The sequence below is a fragment of the Plodia interpunctella genome, chromosome 10 (genome assembly GCF_027563975.2).
Source record: "Plodia interpunctella isolate USDA-ARS_2022_Savannah chromosome 10, ilPloInte3.2, whole genome shotgun sequence".
In the NCBI taxonomy this organism is placed as follows: domain Eukaryota; kingdom Metazoa; phylum Arthropoda; class Insecta; order Lepidoptera; family Pyralidae; genus Plodia; species Plodia interpunctella.
In genome coordinates this window covers 2,206,376-2,232,831 of record NC_071303.1, presented here as the reverse complement: position 1 = coordinate 2,232,831, position 26,456 = coordinate 2,206,376, and the positions used below count along the sequence as shown (strand labels likewise).

The 26,456-nt window shown below is 33.8% G+C and overlaps 2 protein-coding genes across 3 annotated transcripts in view; one reads left to right on the top strand and one right to left on the bottom strand.

The window, feature by feature from the left end:
• Positions 1-2,124, bottom strand: part of LOC128673149 (prolactin-releasing peptide receptor-like) — a 36,048-nt gene extending 33,924 nt beyond the window's left edge. The window contains exon 1 of the mRNA XM_053750795.2: positions 1,769-2,124. The gene's annotated coding sequence lies outside the window, so the exon portion shown is untranslated. The remainder of the gene's footprint in view (positions 1-1,768) is intronic.
• A 13,932-nt stretch (positions 2,125-16,056) lies between these two features.
• Positions 16,057-26,456, top strand: part of LOC128673006 (prolactin-releasing peptide receptor-like) — a 30,908-nt gene continuing 20,508 nt past the window's right edge. For both annotated transcript variants that reach the window (XM_053750580.1, XM_053750581.1), the window contains exon 1: positions 16,057-16,320. The gene's annotated coding sequence lies outside the window, so the exon portion shown is untranslated. The remainder of the gene's footprint in view (positions 16,321-26,456) is intronic.

Below are 26,456 nucleotides of genomic sequence, written 5' to 3'. Positions count from 1 at the left end.
GCTGGGTTTACGCGATATTTGGTTGCAAAGGTTTGTGTCAACACATTTATGGCAGGTAGATAAAAGTGTTGCGAACGACATTATTTTCTTTCTTTAAAGGCTGTTATTTAAGAATCCAAAACTGGCCACTACATAAATAATATTTAAAAAGTAATTATTACATTTGAAAATGGCATTCTAAAATCATGTTATTTATATGAAAACTGATTTAATCGAATGCAAAAATGCATCATATAATATAATAGTCAATGATAAATAGTTAAATAGACTAGCCGCTCGCCCCGGCTTCGCTCGGGTAAAATCGTAATAAAAAATAGCCTATGTCACTCCGGATGGTTTCGCCTATATCTGTGCCAAATTTCGTCAATATCGGCAAGTAGTTTTTTTATTCATCACAAACAAAAAAGCACAAATGCAAATCTTTTCTCTTTATATACTCGTAGAGAAAAGATGTGTACTTTTGCTATATTACAATAATAGTATGGATTTTAAAAAATATCAATGAAAATATTTTTAGTTTTAAATTGAAAAAAAAAAAGAGTTTCGCAACTCTTGGCTCTGTCTACCCCGTAAGGTATAAAGACGTTATATGGTATTTGTATCTAACTGTGGCTCAACTAGTAGCACCAACGATGCAATTGTGCCATTATTCTTTAATTATTTCATTAAATATAAAAGTAATTAAAAAATAGGCTGACATTTTTTAAAATTAACTGCTGTAAAAAAGATACTTAAATCATTTCTCTTGAAAAATACCAGCCAGCATTTAAATATTGAACCTATGTAAATATTTTTTTTTTTAATAAGCACTTATATTTTCAAAATTGGAAACCTACAACAAATCGGCTAAAAGTAAGATTGCAAATTTAGCAAACAAACACTTTAAGACAGATTTTAAGTGCCAAATTATTTTTTATGCAAATGAGAATAGTTTGTTCAATACATGAAAGGTATGCGAAAATACATAGCAATATTATGTGCGTCTCAAAAATGTTTTTTTACACAACTCATACGTTTTTTTGTGTCGCAGTTGAACCATTACTTTTATAGATGTGCATAAATTAAAAGAATAAACTCTTTTTTTAAATATAAGACATCAATTTTAGTTAATATTTTAGTTAAATGTTTAGTATCCAAATCACTATTTGATATGGATAAAATCAACACCTTTATTCAGAAAATGTATGAAATTCCAGATTTCATACATTTTCTGATTTAAAATTTAATTATTTTCGCATTGGCGTGTGATCCGGCTCTAGAATAGGACCACTCCATACCCTCCTGTGGATTTCGTACGAGACGATTAAGGGCTTTGGACACTTATTCCTATTACAACACTGGTATTCCCAAAAAGGGTTCGTCAGGCAGTCGCCGCTTGTGAAATCTTCAAAAATTGTCAAAAAAAATAATTCAAAAAGCCTTATTTTTGGCCTGAATCCGGGCGTCGCGGCATCGCAGCCCCAAATACAATCGGAAAGACGTAAAGATGAGAGCGAGTGAGAGTTTAAGTATTAAATAACCATACCAACCAACATAATAATAGCACACAGCCGTAACACGAAATTAGTAAGGAACGTAAATTGAAGATCAGTTTCAATTTATGTTTCTTAATGAATTGGTGGTAAACCGATCAGAAGTTGTTTATTTTTAATAAAAAAAAAAACACCTCACAACTTTTTTATTCAAAAAATCTGACTTTTTGTGCTTTGTAACAATATATTATATGAAAACTATGACTATTAAAAAGAAGTAATTAAACTATACTGACCTTGCATGGACCCAGATGATTTGAAACTACATCTTCACGTTGACACCAAGTTAGTTAAAGATTAACTTAACTATTTATAAAATGATAAAAACTTTAACAGCAATACTATTTATAGTTTTAAAAATATGAGTTTAAAAATATGTATGAATAACCAAGATGCTGGTCCCAATATTTTTTCACAATTTAAAACTATATCAATATTTCTTCTTTTAAATTGACGGCCAGTAATTTCGTTCTTTGTTTGAAGTGCGTGAAATTAAAATGTTATTTCGATAAATGAATAGCTGTATAAACAGCCAAGTTTTTCGTTTTCCGATCTGTCGTTTTATAGGCACGCGCGTCGTGCGCATAGAATGCCAGCTGTGAACAGACTGAGCCTCGATCTGCGTCCAAAATATTCTTATGAAAAGCTGCCCTAAAGACAAGGTATTCTACGTTTCATTTTATGGAACCCATATTTACCTTGTTAGGTATATTCACTGAAAATAATTAGTTAATTAATAATAATTATATTATCAGCGTGATTTATCGGGCTTCCTGTAATGGTTGTTACCATTTATTTGAATTATGTGGTTCTTTACTTTTTGTGGTTTTTGCGCTTTGTAAGTTGTTTAAAATGTAAGTCAGTATATTTATTTAAAACTTTATTGCAAAAAATATATACAAATGGTATTTATGTCATTATCTACCAGTCAACCATAAGACCAAATAGAGATAACAATTTGATAAAGTGCATCTAATAAATATAAAACTTATGCACCTAATATAGGTACTAATAAATTAATACTAATAGGCATTTTGAAGAATGTATATTCAAATTATTTTTGTAAACAATCAGTGTTACACAATATTAATGATTAAAAATATATTGTTTCTTAAGTTTTTTTTAAATAAAAATTAATGCTATATTCTACTTTCATAATACAGGATGATAGAATGAAATACATATATATTAAAATGGCGGGTCAACATTTACAAATATCTTACATGAAAAAAGTGTGGAAGAAAAAAATTTACCAAGATTGGGACTTAAGATCCACGTAGGCTTGATCAATCAATCAATGTTTATTTGCATGAATACCATAAATTTCGATTGAATATTGAGCAAGGGATATTCAAGTTCAGAGGAAGTAATATATTACTTTATTTCTTCTTTAGGACAAAAGGTTATTTTAGAGGTAATAAAAATTACCGTAAGGCCATATGAGAAGACTATGAAATACTGTAATAAGCCCGAAGAAGGTATCATTGTATAGTTTCACTTGAGTGTAGCCGGGGCGCATCGCTAGTTAGCTATACGCAATATACGCTCCATTGTTAAAATATTGCCTCTGCAATAGAATAAAGCGGGAAGTAGTAGAAAAGTCACTATATATTTTAATTAACTTGCATTATTTCGAAGCTGCAGCAACCGCAACAATTGGAAATATGAAATTCAGTCGAAATGTAGTTGCTTTTGCGGCGCATTTTCATTAGTGTCAAGTATATTTCAAACTACATGTGTGCAAAATATCAATATGATTGGTTGAGAACAAGCAATTGGTTGAGAATAAATGAGCAAACAAACATACTTTCGCATTTGTAACATTATTTAGGTTTATATAAGTAACAATTAGTAAAATTTCAATTCTTTTGGAATGTTCATTAAATCCCAAGCATATCTACAATTAAACTTGGGGCAAAAGTAGATTTTTTTGTATGTATTTTTGTAACATAATAACTTTCGAACCGTTGGTCTGATTTCGATGAAATTTAAAAGGCATGTAGGATAAGTAGTTTTTTAAATATTCACAATTTCGTAAAAAAAAATGTCGTGTTCGCGAGGTCTAAGTTCGCGGCGAACAACTAGTTCAATAGAGTTTCAAGAGGTTGGGTCCTCAGACCACACAAACACTAGACGACCTCGATGGCGCAGTGGTAAAGTTCTAGCCTCTGAACCGAGAGGTCCCGGGTTCAATCCCCGGTCGGGTCATGATGGAAAATGATCTTTTTCTGATTGGCCCGGGTCTTGGATGTTTATCTATATATGTATATAGTATCGTTGAGTTAGTATCCCATGACACAAGTTCAGAACTTACTTTGGGGCTAGCTCAATCTGTGTGATTTGTCTTAAATATTTAAAAAAAAAAATAAAAATAATATTACGATAAATTTTTCTATTTTATTTTGTATTGATTTATTTTCACATTTTCAGTTGAAATATTTTTATTACATATCTCCATACATGTCACTACGACCGTGTACTCACATAGCCAACCAACGAACGCCAGCTCATATATTGGTATTTTTTTAGCATACTGTGAAATCTTACAAGGGAAAGAGATGAATACTACTGCTCAATACCCCTTCAATATCATCCGTTGGCTCGGTATGGACAAAATGGATAATAATATAGTATATATACATATTTCCCATTATCCTGGGACTGGACTACATAAACATGATGGAATTAGGAATTCGCTGACCTAATTTGGTAAGCCATAATCAGCGGTGGATTTTCCAGTAAACTAAATAAACTGAAAACGGGGGCGACAGATTTTAGGGGGTGGCAAATTTGACCAAAAATAATATTAGATACAGAAATGTTGAAAATGTCAAATAATATGCATTCTACATTCTACATACTTTGAACGCCCAATATAATATTTGTACATATTGCTTTGCATGTTAGTTATAAGTGAATATTAAGTGTTATGCTCGTCGATTAACATGTATATTAGACATAGTTTCTTAGTAAGTGAATATTGTATATTCTATTTGAGAAATAAATACTTAAAACCTACATTCATTTTGTGTAGTAAAAATGCGTAAAAAATACCTAAAAAAAATAAAATACCATCATTGAACAACTAAATTAACCTAAAATTAAAACTAAAGTATAACTATTAAATCAATATAAATTAATAATTTTATATATAAATATTTTGATAGTGTATTGACCTCTAGTTTATAAAGACTGCAGATTAAAAGAAATCTTTAAATCATTAGTAATAAGATACAACAAAATGTTTTCAAAGGTCAGTTAAGAGCGGCGAAAATTGAATTGCTAACCGACGGCAGATTCGTGAATCTGCCACTGAACGAATAATGATTAGATTTTATGACATCACAAACTATAATGTGAACATATCGTTCAAGATTCCGTACCTCAGCGCAATTGCGGAGAGCCAGGTAACAGAAATTTTGGTCTTTATAGCCCAAATAATATATTATGAGATTATAACATTACTATCTGCGCTGTGGGGCTTCGCTCCCGTGGGAATTTCGGGATAAAAAGTACCTACCCTATATGTTGTTCTAGGTTAAATTCTACCCGTGTACCAAATTTCACAACAATCCATCCAGTAATTTTGCGTGAAAGAGTAACAAACACACCCACATACATACAAACAAACTTTCGCATTTATAACATTAGTAGGATTATAGTTTTACCCGAGCGTATAATTTGCTGTGTCATGTTGCTATATGCTGTGACGTATTACATCGTATGTCACCTATTGATTGTGTCGAACTACAAACCGTAAACATTATCGGTTTTCATGCAATAAAAAGAAATATTACGTCATTTAAATGGATTTGTTTATACATGTCACACATGTTTTTTAACTTATTTTTGAAAAAAATAATCCACGCCCCTGTCTATTCGGGACAGTGTTAATTGAGCAAAACTAGCATGGTCTCGATAGCTGTGCATCAGTGGTCAAAAGCACTGTCCCGGATAGACAGGGGCGCGGGTTCAATTCCCGCTCGATTCCTGAATTTTTTCATCACATTATTATTTTCAAAAATATTGCGTCATGTTTCATAATTGACGATTTCTCAAAATGCACAAACTTTAACCGTCCCAACCTTTCACTATCACATGTAACATTATCAAAATAAACACACAGATTTATGACCTGGACCAAACTTTGAAAACAGCACTAAATTTTATTAAATCCCATTTTTTTAACATGTTTATTTATAGCTGTTATCAGATTAATGTTTTCATAAAGAAAAGTGGTGATAAATTAGGATTTGGTCTTAAATTAGCGGTTAGGGCGCAATCACGTAGGCCATAATAAGATGGCGGGAGGTCTTTTGATACCTTATTGGCTTAATCCGAAAGCATAAAGTGCTCTTATGAGATGGTTGGGCTAGGAAGTGGTCGACTGAGTGTTTGAATCAAATTTCACAAAAAAAAACGTGGTTGGCCGCTGCCAAGCCAGCAGAAACGTCATGAGGCTTTTGTTCCCCTGTTGTACAGTCATCAGCACATCAAGTTACCCTACATGAGCCTTTTTGGTGCGGTAATAGCGGCGAGTTGGCAACGAATTAGGGTAGGTTGATGTGCTGTTAACTGTATCTACAGTACTAAATGTAATAGCTTCAAGAGTCCATGTTTTAGGAGGTTCAAGCTATTTAGCCTCTCTATATAGCCTCTCTGTTGTAGAGTGACAAAGCGAACACAAGAATAGGCGCACAAATGTGCCTGTGCTAACTCAGGTTTTATTACAGACAGACAGGACAGTTGAATAAAAGCTTGTATTAAAGCAATGTCATTAAAAGAAAAAATCACAAATGTATTAGTTTAAATAATGGCTAATTAAATAAATTTAAAAAAAAAACAACAAAAGCATGAATTGAAATATTAATAATATTTCATCATGCGATTCATGGGAGACCTACACAACATCAAAATTCTCCAAAGGGCCTCTACGTGTTGGATCCATATCCCCACGCAAGCCTCTCAAAGGACCGGACTTCGTGCCGTGAATTTTTAAAAGGAGATACACATTAATAATTAATTAATAATAATAATTTTATATTTGAATAAGAAAAAATAATGAACATTACACTGAATTATTATAATAAGAATTATTTTTATTTTTATGTAGGTAATAATACAGTCGAATAAGTAGCATAGTTTATATTTTCTTTTATAATCGAAATAATTTGTAGATAGTGTTTTGCATATTTAAAGATGTAAGCATGAAAATGAGAAATTAATTAAAAAAATAAATATTATGATTTTATTTTGAAGAAGAAGACTTGCGGCTCTTCAACCTTTACTCGTATATACGAATACCTATTAAAGAACCTATTTATGAATACCTATTCAAGTCGGTAAAGAAAGAAGGAAACACGTTGAACTACTATGTTCATGGCGAATGAATAACAAATAGAATGTATCAAAAGTTGGCCCTTTCAGAAACTTTACGTTGCGAACAAGTCCGGTCAGCCAGTTTGCGACTACTTCCAATGGTTTCAAACTGTTAAAAATTTTAATTGAATCGCGTTCAGTTTCGTGTAAAATTATTTTTGGTTTTTGAAGCTAAATATTGAATGGTAAAATTTTAAACTACAAAATTGATATAATTTGTGTTTGTAGACATAATAATGTGGATAAAATCACTTTTGTAGACAAACTTATTTTTATACTCTGCGATAATGAGATGCATTGTCGTAGAGGCTCTACGACATACATGTTGCCGTAGAGGCTCTACACCATATATTATGTCGTAGAGGCTCTATGCGTCTCTTTTATGACACTGCCTTCGCTTCAACTGTACTATTGTTTTGGAAAAAAGGCTATTAGGTATTTTCGACCTATTTTTGTATTATAATAAATATCTGTACTTTTTGTATTCTATATTACACAAATAATTAAAAGGATCCAAAAAATAATCGTTGCATATCTAAATTACCGTTTTGTTTTTAATCGACTTAATAAGTTAATTATCCTAACCACAAAGTTGGCTTTGGTATGAAATTAAAAATAAATATATATAGCAGAAAGGAGTTTACAGATGATGAAGCGTGCAGTATCCCCCTTATAATATGGCCACTCCACATCCTCCCGTGGATTTGGTACGAGGCGATTAAAGGATACGTTTAACGCTTACGGTGACTCCGGGCGTCGCAGCGTCACAGCTACGAATGTGACCGGCACAGAATACATAAATAGATTAGAACTTTGTTTAGTTACGCTCATTTCAAAGCCACAGCACTATTAAAAACATATTACAACAATATATTTTACGTACAAAAATTAATAAACGGACTTTATTTCTATATTATAACGTCGTAAGATTTTGTATTTGTCCATCACTGGAATTTTAGTTTTTGTTATAAGGTTTCCACCATTGCTATTTTTACTTGTCATAAATTCGTTTCTAGTATTCTTCTTCCCTAAAAAACTATTTTTAGGGTTCCGTATCTCAAAAAAACCCTTTTATGGATCACTACATTGACACTGTCAAGAATCAAGGACCCTTGTCTCGCAAATGCGTAAAGGTATCAGTATCTTGTAGTACTTGGATCTATGGTTTTTTAGCCGTGAAAACTTCTAAGCCAACGTGATCAATAAATGTGACAATTAGCCGCATATTTTGCGATTTCACAAAGGAATCAAAACTCGTAGGGGACTTCCAGTTAATTTGAAATCGTATTATTTGACAAGAAGTGAGGGCATAACAAATTGCCTAAATAGATTCTTGATTTGCCGGACAAAAAATTTAGAAATTATATAAAAGAAGTACTTTGTAAAAAGGCATATTACAAGTCTGACGATTATGTGAACGACAATAATGTTTGGCCCAAGCATGGTGCAGTATCCTCATAACATATGTAATTGATTTATGATATTATTACGTACGTTTTTCAATAATTTTATTGGAAATACAACTTTTATTTTATTTATTCATTCAAATTTTAACATTTTTAATAATGATGTAAATTCGTCCTCCTAATTTTTAATATATGTATAAGACCTATATTTGTTAATTGATGTCCTTGGAGAAAAGGCTGCGGTGAAGTTTGTTGCGCCGCTTCTTCTTCACAAGCGCTTTGGAAGCCGGCAGTAGACTTAGTTTAAGTAATTTTTTTGACGTCAATAAGTGATGTATATCATCCTAAATTGAATAAAGAATTTTGAATTTGAATTTGGGCTTACCATACAAATAATGGAAAAATATGTAATATGAATATACACACAAGGGGCTTTCAAGAAAAGAGTCTATCGCTTTCTTAAAAAGTCGGCAACGCACCGGTGATCCGTTTCAGACTGCTGGTGACCATGGGCTGCAGTGTTTGCTTACCATCAGGTGACCTGCATGCTCGTTTGCCAACTATACTATAAATAAAACATAAAAAACGATCTTTACCACGGAATCCACGGTACGCAAGCTCGACTCGCACTTGACCGGTTCTTTGGTCTACAATTTCTTAATGACGGTTTAAGACTTCAGATTATTTTAACATCTTTGTCTAGACAGTTTTTTGTGACTGAATAAAAATACAGTCTGTCTTCTTGGTAAGACAGAGACAACACAATTTTTATTGCATTGACGGTACGTGTTCTTCATCTTAAGTATTTTGAGGTTATTATGGTGGTACTGTTGGTTTGCCGCTCGAGTTTCTTCCAAAAGGCCGGTTGAAATCCCATTCGCGGCTATGTACTTTCGCTCAAAGAGGGTTAGCATCGCGCTTATAACTTCAGAGCCGAAATAGTTTTAAGAAAGGCCTTCGAAGGGTTTCGGTAGATTATAAAAAGAAGTCACGTCATGTCTGTCTACGAGTATCTGTATTAACGCGATGAACTGAAAAACTACTAAAAACTACTAAACGTATTTTTTAGTAGTTTTTCAGTTTTCACCAAGAGATAGTGTAATTCCTGAGGAAGGTTTTGATATATACTTTATTATGGTATTACTGGGGCGAGGGCGGTACAACTCGAGCGAAGCCGGGTCATAATGAAAATGAGAATATATTTGGCCGCAGCACGACTGAAACTTTAGCCGATAAAGCATTTACTCTGTTTCTGTTGCTGCTGCAACGTTTAGTTGTATAACTGACTTTTATTTGACGTCTGAGTAGCTAATGCAGTTATTCGAACATGACGCTCGGATAAATTATTTGTTGGCATGGCATGGCCTTCCTTAGCATGTAGTGTTACGGTCAAATTATTAATGGATGACAATTAACAGCTGACACTAAACACTAACCCTGTAATAAATAGCCATAAAAAATTAAAGTATACTTTAACTAAAGTACGTTATGTCTCGTTCTGTTAATAGGTGCAATAGTGACGAAATATACCTACTTTGGCTTGTGTAACCAATATGTCTAAAAACTGTGTATATTTGCCCGCCTTCCAGTATACTTCATACAAATTGAAAGGGAAGAGTCGAAATTCTATGATACTGTCAACACTCTCATAATCACATTGCAAACAGCAGATTATATCTGTAGTTCTGGCAGAGTGTAAAGTGGCACTAGTACCAGTGTCCTCTGAACTCTGAAAATATCTTAGATACAATATTAACTGAGTCCATGTAACGTCGTTTGCAGTAATGACGCACATACCGACACGCCGCCGATTTGTTTTACTTTTGTTCACATCACAAATTAAAATAAGTACAGGTGTGTTTTCATTTGGACGTTTTTATTGTGAGCAGTAAAAATATTTTACTTCGGACAGGTAATGAAAAGGGAAGATACCGCATTTTTCAGTTCATAATAAACCACTTGGCGAAGAATCTAAGAGATGTTTTCATTCGAGTATCCGAACGCTCTTCCATGCAGTATTTAATATGGCCATGATGGTCGCCAATCTATGAGCGGCAGCGGCAGCGGTATATAAGAGAAGAAGTTTTCTAAATAAAGTTACTATTTAGAAAACCGAGTTAATCAGTACCTGATTCATACTATCTTCTTCATAGTCGTGTTTCTTCATATATCTCATCTATCTTCTTCATATCACAGGCCAACCGCGCTAGCCACTCTAACCTCCGGTTATCGACAGACGCATTAACGTTACAAGTTTACGAAGGGTTACCTACAATCAAAATCATTTATTCAGAAATTAGGCCTTCACAGGCACTTTTTTTCTCTACACTGGTTATTTTACCCATATGTCCTACCTTGTTCGTTTCTGACGTTCTTTATCACGCACGGGTTATCAACCCGATGTCAGTTCCGAATATAAAACAATAATTTTATCTGCGACAAACGAGCCGCACCGACTCTGCTTGCGGGTAACTATAAAAGGATGGAATTTTTCAATCACACATTGAGGATAAATATTCCAAATAACATCTATGGATAAAGCGATGTTGATTGTGACGAAATATACCATTAGGTATTTACGATAGTGGATGTGTAAGAAAACATCATATTTATCTATCTAACAACATATCTTTTAACATCAGGTCTACGCACGTCTAGTTCCTAAGTCTAGTTAGTAGTTTTGATTGACCACCACTTGTTTTCGATGAAGGAAAACACAGTGGGGAAACCTGCACACTAGTTGACTACTAGTTACTATTAAGTTAACTGAATGTGTATACGACTACTCGTAATAGGTAATCGTAAAAATCTTATCAGATGCTTTCACTTTAAGCGACTTGAATATATCCTGGCACATGTGAAATAACACACTCGATATGAATGAAGTTCCAAAAAGGTTTTCGGTGATTGGATCCGAGTTCCCAGAGAACCCATTTAGAATTAGTGGTTGGGCGACTGGGACCGCAGTCCCAGATTCTTGAGGACCCAATCGTCCAATGACCTCTGGCTGCTACTAAATTGTTACAAATGCCACAAAATATATCAACGAATCACTGAAATATTTTAACTACCTATTTTAACAGCATTCGATATACCAAACAGAAAATAAAATATATTTACGATTACGATAAAAGATATTTGTTCGATAAATGCTAATATTTATCTCATGTGTATTGATATAATTCGTTATTTACAATATTGTGTAAAAGTAATGATGACATCAGGCTATCATTATCTTATTCAACAGTAAGTACTTATGTGAGTGCAAATTTTTATCAGCGGCAGAAATGGTCGCGGTGTTTGAAAATCAGCGTTATCTTCAACAAATGATTATTGGGGATAACAGAAGCTGAGACATTCCTTTGTCACTTTATTATATTACAAAGTGTATCTATTAAACTAAAATAAATAGCATAATATGAAAATGCCAATAAAGTGATTTTTATTTTTATTTATTCATTTTTACGTGTAAATAAGCCTCAATGGAAAACGAAATTTTGAAAAGTTTCAACCAATCAGAAACTGTCAAAAAGTATTCTTTATCGAAATAGGATAACAACGTTATTTTCTTTCTCCAGAAGCAAGAGGTGGTCTATGAAAATTAGTATATATGATTCAGGTTGGTATAAAATTTCATGAGTCACGTGTTAAATTCGCACCTGACCCTTCGTTCACAAGCGGTCAATTTTAACCACTAGTTCAACACCGCTTAATTTTTTTTATTTTTTTATTCTAGTCCGTTGTTGTGTTCCACTGCTGGGCAAAGGACATCTCGCCATCTCTTTCGCGTTCTTCCCTATATAATGTTCCTTCAAACTATATGTATACAAAATCTAAAGAAGATTGGTTTAGTAGATAGAGCGTGAAGCGGTAACAAAAACAAAAACAAACATACTTTCGCATTTATAATATTAGTTCAGATAGAGAACTAGAAGTCTTTGCATATGTTTGAAATGTGCGTTATGGAAATTTTTATGTTAGGGTTCGCCCATATCCAAGCAAAACTGTTTCAATGAACCAAACCTGCCGGTGTTAGGGCACGCAAAATTGGACCTCTTCATATTTATGACACAATTTGTTGTATCTAATACCGCAAATAATCGCACCGTAGTTTTTATGACTTATGTTAAAGATGCTTGTATCCTTATCCTTATACATATCATACAAACAAAGTATTCTGCCTCTGTCTGTTTGCGATGGTAACATGAAAATCTATTGTATGGATTTTCAAGTGGTTGTTTTTTTTCACCAATAGACTTAGTTGTAAAATTTCCGATTTATGTTTTACCCGAGCGAAGTCGGGACGTGCCTCTAGTCTTGTTTAATTACCAGCTATACTTTGTCATTGACATATTAATATGAACATTATACAAGTGACCAAAATTACCAATCAAGAAGCCGTATGTATTGAGAAGATTTAAAATAATTTTATCCATAATAGAAATCCGAAATTAACGCTAACTTTTTTTTACTATATAATTGAATTAATAATATTATTATTTTAATAATGTATACTGTGAAATTTAAACGAATATATTTATTAATCGCTTAGTCTAGTCGCTTAATCGTGATTTCAACAGCCGGTTTCCAATATTTAATTTTATATATAGCGCCATCTATCCGCATTTTCCAGAACCATCAAAACTTGGAGACACACGGGACGAGCTAACTAGAGCAACAAGTGGTTCCTTGGAGAGGCTACTTATTACCCCATATATAATAATGATGTCGCCTTAGTAGATATATTTGATGCTAGCTTCACACTGTCGCCGAACTCAGACACATGCCGACGCGAATGCGTGAACATTGCCTAATTGACAATGAAAAACCGGCAATGTGCAAATGTTCCACGACAAAGTGGAACTGGTATGTAATATCTACTTAGAAAAAAACGAAGGACTATTTTTATTCCTTGCCCTAACCGGGACATAAGTAAAATTGTATTTTGTGTTTGTAAATTTATATCTTTATAGATTTCTTGGCATGACATGGAAACATGGCTACGAACACTGTACTGAACACTTTCGAAGAAGTAAAAAAAGAATAACTACATCGGTTGATATCATTACTTTAGTGAGTTAAGATGCCACAGGCAGATATACAACAGACACGTCGAATGCTCGTCTAGCTTGTCACCCGCGTCAGGCTTTGTAATAACTCGGGAAAATAAAAGCAACAGAAATACAAAAGAGACGGAAATACAAGTAACATTTTAAACAGAAAACATTTCTTTCAAAATTAACATGAGAAATCATAGATTTTTTGCTTTAACTGTCCTATTTATTTACCGTTAAGATTGAACGTCCGAGAATGGATCGGGATAGCGTGCGCAGCTGAGCTGTTCCACCGAGCTAAGGACAAGAAGGACTTCACCATGCTAATCGCTGACCTTCACAGTTGGAGAGGCACCCATAGAGGAAGAAGAAGATTGAACGTCCTAACTTGAAAGGTTATATTATATTAGGACTGTTAGCGGCCGTATCTGATGGCAGAGACCTTATCCCTTTGAGTGGCCCTTTCTATACAATGAAGTTATTTTTTATTTATACTTAGATACGGACCAAAGAAAACTCTTTAAACGTTAAAATTTTGTCATTTCTTTGCAGTCCTTATTTTTTTTTCTCAATGAAATCACACATGCTTTTGTCAAGGTGATCTGTGAATAATTATGTCCGTGCAGTGTGAAGAGTTCCCACTCTTCCATGGACCTTATTTGAGGATTTTCATGATTCCTTAGTCGCCTCGTACGATATCCATGGGAGGAAGAAATAGTTCCGCCCTAAAATAGACCCTTAAAAACATATTTCAACTATATCCTGTAAAATGTAAAAGATACCTTTAAACCACGACAAATTAAAGGGGTGTCATAATTGAGACTGACTGCGCAGTTTTTGTAACAAGGAAAATTAAAACACGATAAATGATATGACATTGTTCAAAGCCAACAAAATACGGCAGTAAAATCTGTGAATCATTTGATGACTGCTTAATATTATCGATATTACATTCAAGTATATGACACATTGTTTTTAGATAGATACTGATTTCAAAATGTTATAGGTAAATGTTGAAAGACACCCAATATAAAACTGTTTTAAACGCACTACGAAATCTATATACTTCTTCATTGCTTTAACTTAGAAAAACACAAAATACTTAAGCGATTTTTTCTAAACGTCTAAGTTTAAAATCAACGTCCAATTTTATCCAACAGCATTATAAGTTAATGAATTATCATATTCATCCTAAATATAATCAATTTTATCTAGATTGTTGAATTGTAAAAAATATGTGTTATATTTTTTACAATTCAACTAAGTACTTTTTTTTTAATTTTTAAAGTTTTATTACTTTATATATCTCTATGTTTTATGGAGCAGAAAAATGTTGAAAACTTAAACTAGTTTCAAGAACACATGCGGTGCTATTAAATCATTTTTATTATTAGACCAGGGAATACGGAGCCGAAATGAAGAGGGTAATGTATATTTAATAAGTAATCCTAGGCTGAAAACATCACAATCCCACTAATATTACTTATAAATGAGAAAGTTTGTTAGGATGTATGTATTTATGTATGTTTGATACTCTTTCACGCACAATCTACTGGACGGATTGTTATGAAATTTGGTACATCATTAGAATATATGGCCATTAGAATATAAGGGAAGCGGTGGTGGTGTAATGGTTAAGAACCCCGCCTAAGGATTGAAAGATCCCAGGTTCGAATCCTACTCAATCTGACTCATGCATAGTAGTTTTCATAGATCACCACTTGCTTCCGGTGAAGAAAAACATCGTGAGGAGACCTGAACACTGGTTGATTATTAACTTGTGTGTGAAATGGAGAAGGCAACGGCAAACCACTCCATTACTAATGCCAAGAAAGTTGTTACGTGTGTTTTATTCCATGTAATGACCACGACCCTCAGAGGTTATGAATACGACTATGAAGATTAGAATATAACCTGGTATAACATATAGTGTACCTTTTATCCCGAAATTCCCACGGGGACGAAGCCCGTGGGCGAAGCTAGTATTAAATATCAATGGGTTATGAAGGGCGTCCATGCAGAAGTGAGCTGGACAGCAGCATAGACTATCACCAAAAAAGTAAAAAAATTGTTATTACACAACAACACATTTTTTACTTTTTTGATTTGATTGACTTTCAACATAAGAGAATATCGGTTTCTCAAAAAGTCGGCAACGCATCGGTGACAAAAATACTCGTAAATAATTTAATTTAAATTCAGTTCCAAGCCGAACTCAGAACCACTTACATAAACCGTCTAACATATGCTAAGAAAACCGCCTATGACAACACCATGTTTTCGCACGGAATCTCAAATACTTAATAGCTATAAAATATCGTGATATTAAAAAAAGATCTCAAATTATTTCAATAAACAACAACAATATAGTCTTTTTTATTTTTTTTTAATCAGTTTAAAAATGTTAACGCTAATACTGGCCATTTTGAAAGAAAGAAAAAAACTTAGACAATAAAAAATAACAAAATAAATACATATAAGTAACATTTTTATTGCGTATCTATTTCAAGAGCACTTTAAAAATGTCTCTGGCATTTAAGGCATGGTATTCACAGACCGCTGGAACTCCATTAAATCATAACAATAATGGGCAGTGTCATAAAAATACTTTATGAAAGGTGAGATGTCGTAAAGTGTCATCGAATGACATTATTTTATGGTGACGTATTACTGTATCAACGGACAGTAAGCCAGTCTCGCTTCGAACACTGCTGCGTACACACGAAAGTCTATGCTAAAAGCGGAACACGTGAAATTACGTCTCCATTTAAAAAGTTAATACTTTCAAATTACGAATGACTCTATGATTTCATATCACTTTCTAAAACAGGGTTTTTTTTAAAACATTTTTAAAGTAAGTGGACTGTATTAATTTTGTAACTGGCTGAAAAGTTATACGAAGTTCAAATCACAGTTAGCCGCTGTCGGGAAGAAAATTAAATGTTAATGGTGAGTTATTTTTATATTTGAGATATTTAAGAATTATAGTAATTAGGTATTTAAAATATAAAGATTTATGGAGATATTTTTCGTTATTTACGGAAGTGAAAAGCAAGTATGATAGAATAGATATAAAAAATGTTACTGCTAAGATAAATCCATTTTATCTCATTTTTATCTTCTTGATATCCGATTGTCTGAATATTTCCCTACATTTACCTTTTGTCAAGTTATAATGTAGACTGGATTTAAGGATATTTATATTGATTCTACTCATTTTTAGAAAATATTGTATTATTTTTTGTATAAATTAGTTGTGTAAAGTAAAAAAGTAAAATCACAAGATAATTCATATGACAAGAACTAAAAGTAAGTCAAATTGTTTAAAATACAGAAAAGGACAAAAATTAATACGTTCGGTCTGAACAGAAAATACTTGCCAATTTTTCCCACGGCAAGAAATATTCGCCTTCCTCTCTCTTTCATCATCGCGTGTTCCCGACGTTCGGGGCTGTGACGCCGCGATGCCTTTGGCCTAATAAGTTTTTTTTTACAAAAATTACGCATTTGACTCAAGCTTTTATTGTTGTCAGAGAGATCTTATTGCATTCAATGTGTGACAAAAAATCATATGCTGCATGCATATGATTTTTTGTCACACATTAAACAGTTATTCTTATCAAAATAATACACTGTCATCCAAACTAAAAATTTTTTTCGGTTGAAGATATCTGCTTCAAAATTGTATTGCAAGATTCCACCCGAATATAAATACTTACATACATTGCAAGTTAATTAAAAGCTTGTAAAAACATTTTCCACTGATTTTACAATCGGAGGCTGACAAGGCCATGTGTCTGTTAGTCGCCACGTACAGTCAACAGCACATCAAGTTACCCTGCATGACCTCTATGGCGCGGTAATAGCGGCGAGTTTGCAATGAATTTGGGTAGGTTGACGTGCTGTTGACTTTACAGCATCCACGGCAGGATATGGATATTGTTTCCCGCCCTAGAAGTGGACTAGGGCGGCGACGACACACTAAAAAATATTATCGCTTATTCGTTAGTGTAAAAAAATGATTTTGGCGTCTATTAATCCCATAATTATTGTTCTTTAATATCTCATATGTACAGACAAAGCCCACTTACAATTTATTATATAAGTATAGATAAGATTTTTTTTATTTAACCTTTAGGTGACGTCTCCCACAACTGGCAAAGGTCTCCTTACTTTGATTACATAAATACACAGATTTATCAGTGTAACAAAGATTAATTAACCACAGAGTCGACACTAAACATACACACCTCACTTGGAACTCAAGTTTACAATCAAACAACCATTGAATTATCAACCGGCATCAAGTTTCATAACTTAATTGAGATCTATCAATAAACAAGCGTTATTGATCTCTAACGAAGCATGGTACCCGCCCTAGTATATGAAACACTCAAAATCCTTCCATAAAAGCCATGGCAACTAATAGGCAACTACAGCATTCCCAAATAGGGTTGACGTCAGACAGGTCGTACAGTCACAGCTAAATAGGCATAAGATTTATTTTTTTGTGGTTTTCCAAGGTTTTAGGGCATCACAGCTAAGAGTGTGTTCGCTCAGATGAGATGTATTGAGACAATATGATTACTAAACCAGATATATTATAGTACTACATGTTTATAGGTTAATATCGTTACTATACCAGATTTATTATAACACTAATTATTTAAATAGATTTTGAAGTGCTAGCTGGCACAATGATACACTTGGCTGTTTCGCAATGGTCTATCTCGGGATATGAAACTAAAAGTGCCTTATTTTGAAATCCATAAGGCAGACCGAGGAAGAAGGAAGAGAAAAATGGAATACCATTTAATAAACACATTTCTATAAAATTTGGTGCATAAGTAGCAGATAATCACGAAAGGAGGACCTCGTTTAGATATGAAGAATAATCGAAGAAGATCCAATTGAATTGAGCCGTAGATGAGCAAAAATCCCAATAAACACCTAGGTGCGGAGGACAGTAAATCAACCGACCAATTTTATTGCAAATTGACCTTTATTACTGTGACACAGTGGTCAGTGCAAGGTGACTTGACGTGCGGTTAATAGTACCTCAGGTGGAATGAAGCAATATTTCCTCATTTTCTAGACACCAATTGGTGTTAGAACCGACCGTAATTAAATTAAATCTGTATTGTCTCACTAATTTCTTTCAAGATTAGTGCTAACATAGTCGCTTTTAGTCCATCAACTTGTTTAAAGGAATAGGGGATTAGATATGAAAATTGACAAAAATATGCCTATATTTATATGTATGTTTATGACATGATGCAACTTTTTAGCATTTATGCTATCAAATGTTGCCTGCCTGTCTGTTTCGCTTTCACGGCTAAACCGCTAGACCGATTTTGATGAAATTTAGCATGCACATAGTTAAAGAACTCCGTTTCAAAGAACTTTGTATTATTAGCATGAAAACATGATACTATATAAGTATTATGAGTTTCAAAAAATACCAGTCTTATTATTATTAGCCTACAAAAGGGTTAAATGTGGGTTTAAAATTTAATTATTCACGGTAGGTTACAGTAATTAGGGCACTCGGACTCGGAATGGCGAGTTCCTTCGTCATAACCCTAATATTAATTTGCATAATTTTAACGAAATAAACGTTTAAAACTCGGTTGAGTTGCTTCAGTCTAATATAACATTATTAACCTCTTAAGCTCCTAATAGCTGCAGGGACTCGATTTTATTTTTATTTTTAAACATTTCATTATTATATATAAATACGTCATAAGCTGTGTGAAAAAGAAATTTGGTACACGGGTAGAATAACCTGGAATAACACATACGGTACTTTTTATCCCGAAATTCCGGACGCAGCTAGTATTATAAATGCGAAAGTCTGTATGTTCCGCTTTCACGGTTACACCGCTGGACAGATAACATTTGGTATATATGTATGTACTCGTAGTTAAAGAACCCCGTTCAAGCATAGGCTACTTATTTTTTTTAAATCTTTCCCCAAATATTTATAATGTGGGGGGGGGGAAAATTAACGCGGTCGAAGCCGCGGAAAAAAACTTAGTAAATAATTATAGAGAGAGAATATGGAATATAAGTTCAAAGTCACAGTTAAAATTACTTATTGTGGTACACATGTTATACTAAACTTAAATTATAACATTGTTCCAATGTGACATGGATTAACTAAACGTACAATATTTTAATATGCAATTATATATAATTTCATCTCCAAAACTGTTGTTATATACTATACGAAAAATAATTTCGATGCGTGCAGTAAATAAATATATATCTACATTTCTTTCAAACGTAAACCCATACCTAAATAGTCGTAGCTATACTATATGTTTGACCTTACGACTTCAATCGTGTGAAATCTATAAATAAGTTCGATTTTGTAAGAACAGACACTTTAGAATAGTCTTTTCATTTTTATAACCATTTGGCTGTTTTCCAATTAGTTTATAAAAATATAGGGGCAGCTTATAACAATATTGCACAATAGGGAAAATCCGACGATTTCCAGAATCCAATCTTATATTTAGGTCTTCATTTCCATAATTTAATAAAATAATGTTTCGGTATACTTTTACGAATTTCAAGTAACAAAGTTTTTAGAAAAACATGTTCACCGTAATAATTAAAAGTTCCTTTCATATTTGTGTAAGCAAGCACACGAATTTGGGCATAGCGCATATTCGCGCCTAATTACATGCAGTTATAATAACATTCTTGATAACAATCACACCATTTTGAAAAATGTTGTACAAATTCGTACAGAGATAAGATCACAACTAATATTAAAATTTATCCGTAAATGTTAAGATTTGTTTGTTACTTCTGCACACTTTATTTACTCAACCATTCTTAATGAAATTTCTCATACATATAGGTACTTATATTTCAGAATACGAAGAAGGACATAGGCTTAAAGCGAAAAACTTTAAGCCTATGTCCTTCTTCATTTCAGGAAAAATAACATTTCACGTGGAAACAAAAGCTTGTATGATAATAGACTAGCGGCAGGTCCCGGCTTCGCTCGGGTAAAATAAATACATAAAATTAAACACGTAAACCTTCTTAAATCTTTTATTATTTAAAAATCCCGCATCAAAATCCGTTACGTAGTTTTAAAGATCTAAGCATATACATAGGAAACAGACGTCAGATAGCGGGAAGCTATATTTTATACTATGTAGCGATGATATCTGTCTAGATATGATTTTACGAAGACGTAAACCTGGCATAAAAGGTTTTCTCTGCCGTAAACTCGATTGGCTACTTTCCAACTAGTAAAATGTGATACTTTTTTCAAATGTCAAAAACAAAATAAATGAAGCTTGTAAAACAGTAATATATTTTGGCGTGGTTAAAAAAAGTATATTACTTAATTAATTACAAATGTGACAATTAAAGTGACATTTCATTTTTGTGTTTGGTTATTGAAATATCTTTGTATGTTTTATGTTTACCCAGTCGAGTATCCGATTGGTCTGAACACGTAACACGGGTTAATAAATACCTATCGTAGCAACACCACAACACTTTATTTATAGCTCACGCCAACGACAGTAAATCAACTATTGTCGTGTATGAAAACGTGATCTTTCTCACTGGGTTTCTGAATGGCTTGTTTGCCTCACTTTGTCCAAAGTCCCGAGGTCCTAACCCAATTATGGAAGGGCCAATGTGGCCAGTAAGATACATATACGAGAACTTAAATAAGAAACTTTTTGCTTAGCAATCAATTTCTATCGATCAAAAGCTTTGACATTGTGTTTTAAATACCGATAACATCCAATCTTAATACCTATTTTTAAACCTTAATTATCATGATCGTCATTTCAGCCCCCCCCTCCCCCCCTCCCCCCCGGACACTGCTGAGCATAGGCCTCCCTCCGCGTACGCCACCCTCCTCTGTCCTGTGCCTCTCTCATCCTTGTACGACCTGCGACTTTCATTATATCGTCCTCCCATCTCATTGAAGTTCGTCCGACACTTCTTTCACAAGTAGTTTATATATTTATACTAATGGGCAAACAAATATGCAGTCCACCTGATAGGAATGTAACTTCTTATGGACGCCTGTAAAGTTAACAAGTTAACACCAAGGGCCATGTAGCATTTTCTCCTGCGGTATTTTTTGGTGTTCACCATAAATTATGACACTTCTTTCATTTTCAAGCTTATTTAAAAATAATTAAATTCAAAAATTTTGAAGATTTGGCTGGAGGCTTCTTGAGAATGCTATTGTTGCTTTTCAACAGCGAAGGATCTATGTGATCTACATTATAAGATCTATAGATCTATGTCCTCCCGTCCCATTTTACGAGGCGATTAAGGGATCCAGCTGGCCACAATAATATATTGAGACCAATTCGCAATAAAAATGATAAAATAAATAAAACACGTTTATCACTGATTACAAGACCCATATACACACAAAAGAAAATTCACGCAATAGAATGGTTGGCGTGGTCTTAATCTAGTACGAAACCACATGTCAAAACTCAAAAGCCGTTTTGTTATCGTCGACACCATAATCTGTCCCACACGAGTGACCTCACGATGACCGATACAAGTCACTTTCCGTCTTATCAGGATTATCAGGCAATTAGAGCTATCAACAATCTTGTAAACAGTCATTGATAACGCTACTGTTACGTTATTTATTTCGTTCCAATTTTGAAACTCAACACAAAATCTCCACATAATCGATTCGTACACGAGATTATTCTATATAATATGTATTCCATGTAATGCTAGTGTATTCAGTCCAATCAAAATAAAATTTATTTCTTAGAGTGGATTGCACCAGTCAACTTTGACGTTAACTTAAACCTGCGCAGAAAAACGCAAAGTATTTTTGCCATTTTGTCATCGTCACGTCAGCAGCGCGCAGTAACGTCAACGTTAAAGTTGACTCGTGAAACCCACCCCTAAAATGTGAATCAGTAGATAATCATGATTGATTTCAACATTTTGTGTCGTACAAACCAAACTAAAAGTTAAAAATTAATGACACCACATAACATAACACTGTCTTTTTACCAGTTGGCAGGGTGATTCAGGTCACGCGTCCATTCAGAGCTACATTACAGTACAAGTTCTACTTTAGCAGTTTATTCCACAGTTTTGCACATTAAAGCTTCACTTTGATTACGCCTTTATTTTATACTTGATGTACAGCAATTACTTTTTTGTCTGTGCTTTTACTGGATAAGTTTAGAAGCTTACGACTACATTTCTATAAGACACTATATCGCGATTTAATAGGTTAGGTGTCAATTTAATTATAATCGCGAATTAACTAAGAACATCCATGCGCAATACTATCGATACTATTGCCAGTCGTCAATAGTATTTCATTGTAAATTATCGATAGTCCTATTCTACAGTTCATGTGCGTATGGTCTGAGGGCCCACTTCTTGAAATTCTATGAACTTCTATCGATAGTCCTATCAATAGCCTCACTGATCTATCGACAGTTCATGTGCGTATGGTCTGAGGGCCCACTTCTTAAAATTCTATGAAATTTTATCGATAGTCCTATCGATAGCCTGACTGATCTATCGACAGTACATGTGCGTGTGGTCTGAGGGCCCACTGCTTGAAATTCTATCAAATTATGCTTGGGATTTATTGAACATTCCAAAAGAATTGTGATAGTTGGAATTAGATTTTGTGAAAGCCAAATTAGCGAGTTACGTGTTTTTGTGTGAAAGGTCCTCATAGTGTCGTCTGAGGGCCCACCTGTATCTCAAATACTATAATTAACCAGAAAGCTACTAAAATATTTTTCCACGATGGAATAGTCAACACATCGGATTATAAACAGAAGATTAGGAAATGTTCGAATCAGATGGTCTGTTAAAATGATTTCATACATGGGAAGTGGTCAAATAAAACACATTAAGTTATTTACAGACGGTTGACCTTGCTAATTATTGGATATTCGCAGACAGCGTTCGAGGCACGATTCCTTATGCGTTCATCATTTAGTTGTTTTATTTGTAATGAATAAATTTTAAATTTTCTTATTGTTTTTTTTGTATTTAATTAATACTAATGTTTTGGTATTTGTAAACATAACTTCGATATATCAATGACTAATAGGTATATAGATTACCTTGCGAGATTGTGAATCTACTAAACACCACGGAAATAGAAGTGAAGAATTATAATATAATTTATATTTTAGAAAGAATGTTATATTTGCACCGGCATTTCATATAACTCGCATTCTGAAAAACTATAGATATTCTTTTCTTTTTTATTCCTTTTTAAATAATTTGTTTTTATAAAATTAAGTGAATGAATATATACTGTAGGGAAAGTGTGAGGCGACAAGGGAAATTCAGCGATGAAAAAAAATTAACAAAATTTATTGCAAGATTTTACAGTACAGAGTATGAAATATTTCGTACTAAAGAATATCTTTGTTTATGAGTTCGCCGCAATGCTCCACTATATGGCTGCGCAGGACTCCAGCTTAAACAAAGATATGAATAGTTTTACTAATATTGGAAAGGTAAAACAATCGGTTCCCTATGTGAGACCCACAAGTGGATGCCCGGAAGGTTACTGCACCTATATTAGGAATACCTAGTCCCTAATGGATAACAATTCAAAATGCACGCAGCGATGTCATATTCTGGCGTGAGCGAAACCATAGCGCATTCTAACTTCGCACAGCGCCATCTAGTGCTCGGTGGTGGAACTTCATGTATGGTGTTCAATACTATTTAGATATTATTGATTTTAAATTCCGTTCGAATTTATATTTTCAATTACGTACATCCCATGTAAACTATTTGGCAGCTTAGCTTCACATATGTCAAGTAACACATAAGGGATTAGAAACCGGTATATTTCAACTTCAACCATCTAAACTGCTATTCAAAGGAAATAACCACAAGCAATATGTACTGTACAGTGGTATGCAATCAGGCAGTCGCCAAACCGTCGCCAGCGAATAAATAGATCGAGTCGTAAACAAATTCTATAGGTACATGCGTGAATCGATTAATTTTCCGCGAATACAACTCCGATCTGAGTGGCCTTTTGATTATACAGTTTTTTCGTTATTAATGCTTTTCGATTCGATTATGGACATGGAAAATTTTGTGGTTTTACCAATTTATTTTTTTCATTCAGTTGCCAATCTTCATGTCCATTGAAACTATAAATTGAGAAGAGTACGCGCGGAAATTAATACAATTAGTATTGACGTTTGCTATATTATATTTCAAGTGTGTAAGTTTATCTGTAAATGAAGATGGAGAGTTTTTATGATTGAATTTAATCCTATAATAGCCATGGGAACTCGGCACTTATGCATATCTCAAGCTGTGAGCATTTTTCCGGTTTCTTCCTCAGCCGATACTCGTCGAACCTCGAGGATTTCCGTACTTCTCATGGTCTTTGCATCCTTAGTTGTCGGATCATTAACACGCATATCCTTTCTGTCGACATCAAGCTATAGCACTTCTTAATTTAGCGCTTCTGCCAGAACTGAAACAGCACAGTCAGTTTATAAAATACCTTGAATGACGACTTCGGTGGCGCAGTGGTGAAGTGCTTGTCTCTTAACCGAGAGGTCCCGGGTTCGATCGCCGGTTGGGTCATGATGTAAAATGATATTTTTATATGTATTTGTTATAAAATATAGTATCGTTGAGTTAGTATCCCATAACACAAGTCTCGAACTTACTTTGGGGCTAGCTCAATCTGTGTGATTTGTCCTACATAATTAATATATAATATAAAAATAGTATTATACACACGAAGTGGTAAGATGCGGTATCTTGGGTACCTAGGCGAATCATTGAATCATCAATCACTTGAATTGGCTTTCAGAAAATCTAATTCCAACTTTCACAATTCTTTCGGAATGTTCACTAAATCCTAATTAAAATTTCAGAAATAATTTCATAGAATTTCAAGAAGTGGGCCCTCAGACCACACGCACATAATCATCGCATAAAAATGCGATGATTCAAGTTAATATTAACCACTTCTTTAAATGTTTGACGTCAGTCGCATCCACTGTGTAACAAATACGAAAACTTCCTTAAGAGCAGAAGTGCTTAACCTTTGCACTACAGACATTACAACAAATTTCTTTTGTCTCTTTCATTGTCCGTGAAAGGATTAATATTAATTCAGGAAAACAACATGAAGGATCTACACACAACACAATTTCGTATGTATGTATATAGGGTTGTGTTACATTCTGTAAAGTAAGACTAAATTCCAGCGAGACTAGGCACGATAATATTGTGTCGATATCAATGAGAAACCAATAAATGGATAGTAAACACACTCGCGCACTGTGTCAATACTGACTGACGTGTTATCGTTTACGCAAAACCCACTGAATACTGTGCACACACCATTATTTTTGTGGAGACGGAAAAATTTCAAGAGATCCTCAATGGTTAAGTTGCTTTAACCGTTGGAAAACTATTGTATATTGTGTTAAGATTTTCCTATGAGTCATATTTTACGACCTTTGTCGACCTCGGTGGGGAAGTGGTAAAGTGCTTGCCTCTGAACCGAGAGGTCCCAGGTTCGATCCTCGGTGGGTTCATGATGAAAAATGATCTTTTTCTGATTAGCCCGGGTCTTGGATGTTTATCTATATATGTATATGTTATAAAATATAGTATCGTTGAGTTAGTATCCCATAACACAAGTATAGAACTTACTTTGGGGCTAGCTCAATTTGTGTGATTTGTCCTAATATATTTATTTATTTATTATTTATATTCTGTGATTCTACTGTGAGACTACTTCTGAGATTCGATGTCCCTTCCAGTTGCGTTGGGCTTGGATTTACATCATTTCATTTCATACACCATTTGGTATTACACCAATCAATGTTGTATTTTTAAGTGAGGGTAACCGCACCGAACATTTATCTAACATACGCAAATCTGTACGCGCATACACGACAGTGATATTGTTATTTAGATTTTTTCACTGTCATCACTACATAGTATGAATAAATTAAGTCCTCCGCCCCGCGTTCTATGGTTCTAAGTAGTTCTTTTAAACTTGAAGATAACGATTTAGACAACGGATTTTGATGAAGATTTCTGCGCAG